General features: G+C 35.0%; 1 non-coding gene across 1 annotated transcript; it reads right to left on the bottom strand.

The window, feature by feature from the left end:
- Positions 1-1,965: 1,965 nt before the first annotated feature.
- On the bottom strand, positions 1,966-2,039 carry TRNAN-GUU (transfer RNA asparagine (anticodon GUU)). Its single transcript has one exon. It is a non-coding gene; the product is annotated as a tRNA-Asn (tRNA).
- Positions 2,040-7,888: the final 5,849 nt, after the last annotated feature.

Here is a 7,888-nt window from a genome sequence, read left to right on the forward strand (position 1 = left end):
AATTTCTATTACAAAAGTGGCATCAAAAAAAACATTGAAGGAAGTAATTTGGCTTGTTTGACATCATTTTTTATTTTTAGTTTTCAGTTTTTATGAAAACAAAACACCAAAAACAGGAAACAGTTTATGTTTCCACTTTGTTGTTGTCATTTTCAAAATAATCATGATTTTGATTAGTTAGACTAATTTTTAACTCGTTAGATGATATATATCATATGATTTTGAAAAAAAGAAAACCACAACAATGTCAAATAGACCCTTAAATTTGTACGTAGTTTTATCTTATGAATTGTATTATTCACAAATTTTGTATTTTCTTATGCAGTCTGTAGAACTGGGCACTTCAAGGGAAAAACGGTCAACTAGAAGAAAGTTGGATTGGGAATTTAGGTTTAAAGGAAAAAGCTCTAATGGTGAAATTGTTCTTTATGATATCCATTTTCTTGAACCCGGTACCAACCAAGATTTAAAAAGTGTAAGTTGTCTTTGTAGTCTTATAAATTTTTTTTTTTTTTTTTGGAACCAAGTAGATCTTATATGAGATATATTATGAAGAAATATTGTTCTCAAGTGGAGGAAATATAAGTGATCTTGAAAACAAACACCGTCGTAAGAGAAGGAAGAAGATAGAGATCCCATATACGACAGAGATCACTCTTAAGGACATCAGCGTGGAGGCATTTATGTATGAAGCATATCAGAATCTCGTCAACAAGGACAAGGATGACGAAGGAAAAGGCAGCAAGCATAAAGGGAAAAGGAAAATGTATGAAGATTAAAGATGGCAAGAGAAGTAAACTAGGGATCCTTCTTTAATTTGGACTAGTTGAAAATATGACTCTCCTTCCTGAGAGTAGTTTGTTCTTCTTGTAATTTTATGTTGTGACCTTTTGACAATATCGCTTTATGTTTTTATTTTAATTTGTGTTGTGAACTTGTGACAATCTGACAACAAAATCTTAATGTTTGAAATTTGTATTCGTTGATCATTCTTGTTTTACGAAAATAAACTGCTTTTTTTTTTTTTTTTTTATGAAAAAAATACTTCCTCTATATGATATATTGTATATTCTTATCAAAACCCATTTTTCTTTTCTAGATGCATGGGAGAATTATTAAAAAAAATAAAAAATATAACATTTTTCATATTATATGAGAACACAAATATAGGCTATTAATATGGTAAATACATTTTTCATACTAGTTAATGCCCGAGCCATGCTCGGATTTTTCAAAATACATAGTTATTGGATTATTTTCATGCATGATATGGTAAATGCATTTTGTATGTTGATTTACTTAGTTCTTTTTTTAATTCAGTCAAATTGAACATAGGATTATGTATGTTAAAATTGAAATTTTCTAGCTTATCTTTTACCTTAAATTTAAAATTATTTATTTTTTAATGGAAAAAAAAATAAAAAATAAAAAAAAATGTTTTTGGCGGGAAATTTTTTCATGTAGTGTTGACATGTGTAATCTAAAATTATTCATGTGGATTATTTTAGTATATATATATATATATATATATATATATATATATATATATATATATATATATATATATATATATATATATATATATATATATATATATATATGTAGGTTATTATCAATCAATCTACATTTCACGGCCGCACAGTTATCACCAATATGAAGCACAAACTTTTAATTATTTCATGGCTATGTCGATCATATAAGTCAGTTTTACTTCATGGCTATGTCGATCATATAAGTCAGTTTTACTTCAAGTGGTCTATAGTGTCTTCATGGCTTAAGAGTAGGAAAGTATGGTGAAAATTTGGATGGAGAGAACTACAAAAGACCGAGCCGAAGCGGCAAAAACAGTAGGAGAGGGAGGTTGCATTGTTTCAAGTGGTAGGGGTGGCTGATATAGTGGTGTAAGCCAAGACTCACAAGGTTAGTTTGCATATATGTAAAACCAAAAATTGCATGATAAAAAAGCGCTAGAAGGAGGGTTCGAACCTCCGACCTTGTGGTTAACAGCCACACGCTCTAACCAGCTGAGCTATTCCAGCTTTTGCTGTATCTACTCTCTCATAATATTATTATTGCTAATATAGAGCACATATCCTTCGACATGACCAGTTGAATTATTTAGATATTATTTCGAATGAGAAGTTTATAAGAAAATAATATTTTAAATTTAAAATAAAATAACTAGTCTTTATTTGCATCACTGTTTTTAAAAAATTAAAGATTGTCATGTAAATAGTTTTTAAATGTAAAAATTGTCATGTAAAAAATTAAAAATAAAAATTATATAATAACTTTTAAGTGTAAATTTATGTGTCAACGCATTTTAGAATTCTACCTTGTACCTATAAAATGGTTAATGTATATAAATTGTTCAAAACTAATAATTTGCTTTGCTTAGCATCTAACTTGTTGCCTTTTTGGGACCAAAAATTAACCATACTTGATCAAATCAAACTTGAAACCAAACTAACTTGAATAATATTGACACTTGATATTAATCCAAACACCTAAACCCTTTTTTTTAAATAGGTTAAGTGAAATGACAAAATATTCTTTAATAAATAGTGGAGTGAGAAATTGAGAGTGTTCAATGAACTTTTGTGGGTGTTTTCATAACTTTTGGTTTGTTTGGTTCGCAAATTGATATGGGTTGGAATCAGGATTGAAATCATAGTGGTATGCATTTGGAACTTGATTCTTAATAGCATATGTTTGGTATGATTATGCAATGCATATTTTTTTTCTTTTATTTGATACCTAAAAGTATGGAAATGAGCCAAACCCACCTCTCCCCCCAAGATTTCTAAACCCCAATACCTTGGGGGTTTGAGGTATGGGTTTGAAACAAACATATAAAACAAACATAAGGTATGGGTTTAAACCATTCTAAACCCATACCTTAATTATGTGAACCAAACACCCCCCAAGTGGTATGGATTTGGAATTAGGAATGAAAAATGATATGGGGTTGAAACTTGATTCTTAATATATTATGTTTGGTTCTTGTTCAGGAATGAGTTTTTTAATTTTTATTTTATATCTAAAGGTGTGGTTTTGGCTATTTGCCATACCCACCTCCCCCCCTTGGTTTTCTAAACCAAACCCCATACCTTGTGAGTTTCAAGTATGGATTTAAAAGTTAGATTTTTCTTAAACCTATGAACCAAACACCTCCTTATTCTTTTGTGTGTATGTGTTTTCATGGGCAAAGATGCTATGTACTAACAATTTTCAGTTGTTCATGCAATATATTTTCAAGTATTATGTCCTGGATGGATTTTTTTTTATTACGGTTGACAAATTAGGTGTCAATCCGGAAGTTTAGATCAAGTCTGATGAGATCAGGTCAGGTCGGATCAATTTTTAAAATTGAGTCATATCAAATCATTGTGTTCACGCGACTACGCGAGTCGAAATCTGAATCGAATATTTTACGTGTTGGATTAGGTGTGATTTTGACACCTCTAATCAAAATAACTTGTTTACAGCTTTTTTTAAATAAAAAAATACCCTAAACAAAAGTAACAAGTAATGAGATCATCTACTAAGCTTTTAAAATAGTCTTGTGGATATAATGTACGTCAAACTCCCTTGAAAGAGAAGGTGAATTCCCTTGAGAGACAGGAAACCCTACTTTGCGAGAGAAGTCGTTCTTCGGCCAATCATGGCTGATGACCTTGCTAACCAGTGCTCCAATTTGCGAATTTCAGATTTAGAGAAGGAGGTCGTGGATATAGGAGACGTAGAAGATGGTGAATCAGAGGATTGTTTATCCCTTATGCTAGTGGGGAAATTAATTTGCGATCGCAATATCAATACAGAGGCTTTTAAAAGGACTATGATTCAATCATGGTCTGTGTCGAAGAGGGTTGTAATAAGAGCAATTGGGGGTAATCTGTTTGCGTTCCAATTCTTCCATTGGAAAGACAAAGAAAAGGTTTTGGAGGGACGGCCATGGTGTTTTGAAAACAATCTTCTCGTTCTCAATGAAGTTGCTGGGAATGAACAACCAACTGATGTTTTGCTTACTCATTCCCCTTTCTAGGTCAGATTGGAGAACTTACCCTTCAATCGACGTTCGGATGCGGTGGTGAAAACCCTTACTGCTACTATGGGCGAATTGATGGACATAGAACAAGATGATTTTGGACTTGACAAATACAGGAGAGTTCGATTGAACCTTGACATAACAAAACCCTTGCGACGATTCCTTAACATGAAGGGGAGAGATGGGAAAATTGTTCATGTCGACCTGAAATATGAGAGGCTACCTTTCTTTTGTCTCATGTGTGGTGTGATTGGACATAGTGAAAGAGATTGTTTGAATGTAATGGAGGAAGAATAGACTCTTGGGCTGGGATGGAGCCTGAGACTTAGAGCTACTCCTCGAAAGGGGAGGCAAAAATTGGTTGAGGAAGTTAAAGCTAGTAGGAGGGTCTTGTTTGTGAGTAAGAAAGTTGTAGACGAGAAGGAGAATAGTAGTAATGAATCAGGGAGTCTAATGCTTCATGATGCTGCAGAAGAGAAGGAAAGCAAGACCCCTACAAAAGAGATTGTGATCAGCTCGAATAACATGGCAGAGATACATGGACCTGTTGTATTTATGCCTGGGGCTACAGACAATGGTACCCAGATTACAGATTTTTAATTTCCTATCTTGTTAGGGTCGAGAAAACCCATTGCCGACAACTTCACCTTCCATACCATGACTATTATTTTGAAAATCCAGTGGGACAAAATCCACCTTCTCCTAATCATCAGTCAGAAAGTTCTTCTTCTTCTTCACAGGGTGGTCAAGTAGGGAATGGAGAGCAAGGGGAGGAAGATAGTTCACTCATTGAAATTTCTAATCCAAATCCACCTCCAACTCCAGTCATTATAGAAATTTCTTCTGATGAGGAGGAAGAGGGAGAGTTCGTGCAGGTAGAACCTAAACCAGAGTCACCTGAGCCAATGGAGGAGGAAGATGATCCGGAGTTCGACCCTGGTAGCTACAAGCAGTCGGCCGACAAGAGAGACGATGTCCGAAAGGATTAGATTTTTATAGTTTTCCTAGTCATGAACTTTCAGTTTTAATTACAGTTATTATTATTTTAGTTTTAAATTAATAAGTGGCATGACCACATTGAGTTAGTGAGCTTATATAGTACATAAGTTTCTAGAACTCAATATTATTATGGTAATTCCAGTTTATTTTAATTAATAAAATCTCATTTATTTCTTTGTTAAAATTATTTATATTATTAATAAATACATTCATTTATTTTTCCAAAATCTTCCATTTCACATCACTATCCCAATAGCCAAAATTCCAAGCAAATTAATTCCAATAAATTATTTCTAAGCTATGGGGATCTATGGGAATTATTTTTATTCATCAATGTGATGCTTTATTAAATGTATGGTTGGTTAGCAATCAATAATTGATTGATAAAGCTACAAATTTAGGGAATGCTTAGCTTTTGCTATCCCAATTTGTTAGCTTCAAATTTTACTGTGAATGTTTCAAGGGTGCTAAGTAATAGATGAGTGTATGTATTAAGAGCTAACAATAGCCATCTCTAATATAGACCCTTGTTCTTAATTCAGGAGAAGCAAAATGGCAGGGGGAAGTAATTCTGGTAATGGTGGAAACAATTTGAATGAAGTTGTGAGACAATTAGCAGTTGTAGCCCAGCAATTGGCAAGGAATTCAACCAACAATGGGGATGCTTAGGGAGAACTTTTTAAGAAGGTGGCCCAAAGCAAACCACCAACCTATCAAGGAGAGCCTGACCCTACCATACTGGAAAATTGGTTAAGGGAGTTTGAGAAACTGTTTGGGGCAGTTGGGTGCCCAGAAAATTCTAAGGTAGGCTATGCTACTTATTACTTGAAAGGTAAAGCTGATCTTTGGTGGCAGCAAAATGAAACAACTATTAGAGCGCTACCTGGATTCAATTGGACTAAGTTCCAAGAAAAGGTGAGAGACAAGTTTTAACCTAGCTTCTTACATAAGCAAAAGTCTGAGGAGTTCTCAAATCTCAAGATGGAGGGCATGTTAGTGACTGAATACTATACAAAGTTTATTGAGTTGTCCCGTTTTGCTGAAGAGTCTGTTTCTACAGAGAAGGAAAAGGCTAGGAAGTTTGAGAGTGGTTTGACTATTGATTTACAGCTGAAGTTGTGTGGACAAGTGTTTGAAACCTTGGATGAGGTGTATGGCAGAGCTGCGCACTTGTATGCTTTGGAGTTGAAGAAAAAGAAGGAATTGGCTGATGTGAAAGTGAAAGAGAAGAGGAAAGAGATGGGTCAGAACTTTGGGAGTCAACAGGGTAACCAGAATAACTTCAAAAGGCAGAAGTACCACCATAGCCACAACAACTTCCACAACAACAACAACAATTCCCAAGGGAACAATCGTCAAGGTGGACGTAACTTCAATGGAGGGGTTAGAAACAATAACCAAGGGAATAACAGAAATGAGAGGCGTTATTATTGCAGGAGGTGCAAGAATAACCATCCTGGAAAAGATTGTGAGGGCAACTTGGTTACTTGTCGTGCTTGTAACAAGTTGGGGCATCGAGAGTATGAGTGTTTCTCTAAAGGTTCTAATGGGAATAACCAGAATAATAATTCAGGAGGGACCCAAAGGAACTTTCAGGGAAACAAAAACAATTTCACTGGGAATAAGGGAGCGCAGCAGAATGGAGCAAAGAATAACAACAATAGCAGCAATGGGAATATTCAGCAGAAAAGTGGAACTGCAGGAAAATTGAATGTGTTGAGTAGGCATGAGGCTGATTCCACAAAAGATGTCATCACTGGTACTTTTTCTATTCACTCTTTTCCTGTTAAAGTTTTATTTGATTCCAGTGCAACTTTTTCTTTCATTTCGAAGAGAATTGTTTCGAAACTTAAAGATTCTTTGAAAACAGTAGAAGTAGTAGATTTACCAATAACCATTCCAACGGGTGGGGTAGTGAATTGTACCAAAACCTTTAGGAATGTACCTTATAGATCGAAGGGAAAGTGTTTCAGTCTGATCTGATCGAGTTTGGGTTAAAGGACTTTGATGTCATCCTAGGAATGGATTGGTTGAGCAAGTACAATGCAGAAATAAGTTGTCGATCACAGAAAGTGAAAATGAACACAAGTGAGAATGAAGAATGAAGAATGAAGTTGCGGAATTTGTAGCAAAGTGTCTGACTTGCCAAAAGGTGAAAATAGAGCACAAGAGGCCACAAGGAACTGTGCAACCCTTGGAAATTCCTGGATGGAAGTAGGATTGCATTTCAATGGATTTTGTGACTTGTCTTCCAAAATCAAAGAGTGGAAATGACACCATTTGGGTAGTGGTGGACAGACTTACAAAATCTGCGGTGTTTATACCAATGAAGGAGACTTGGAAGATGGAACAACTTGCAAAAGCTTACATCAAGAATGTTGTGAGGTTACATGGAGTTCCAAAGGATATTGTGTCTGACAGAGATTCTAGGTTTCTTTCAAAATTTTGGAAAAGCGTACAGGAAAATTTTGGTACGACACTTAAGATGAGTACGACGTTTAACCCTGCCACAGATGGGCAAGCTGAGAGAACCATTCAAACCTTGGAGGACATGTTGAGAGCTTGTGTTATAGACTTCCAAGGAGGATGGGAGAATAGCTTGGATTTGATTGAATTTTCTTACAATAATAGTTATCATGCGAGCATAGGAATGGCTCCATTTGAGGCATTATATGGGAGAAAGTGTCGTAGTCCAATCTGTTGGAATGATATAAGCGAAACAATGATTTTAGGGCCTCAAATGATCGAGGATACAGTGAAGCAAGTAAGGGAAATTCAGGCCAAGATTCAAGCAGCTCAAGATCGCCAAAAGAGCTACGCAAATTTAAAGCGTAGAGAAGA

This window comes from Chenopodium album, chromosome 16 (assembly GCF_948465745.1).
Source record: "Chenopodium album chromosome 16, dcCheAlbu1.1, whole genome shotgun sequence".
NCBI classification, from domain to species: Eukaryota; Viridiplantae; Streptophyta; class Magnoliopsida; order Caryophyllales; family Amaranthaceae; genus Chenopodium; species Chenopodium album.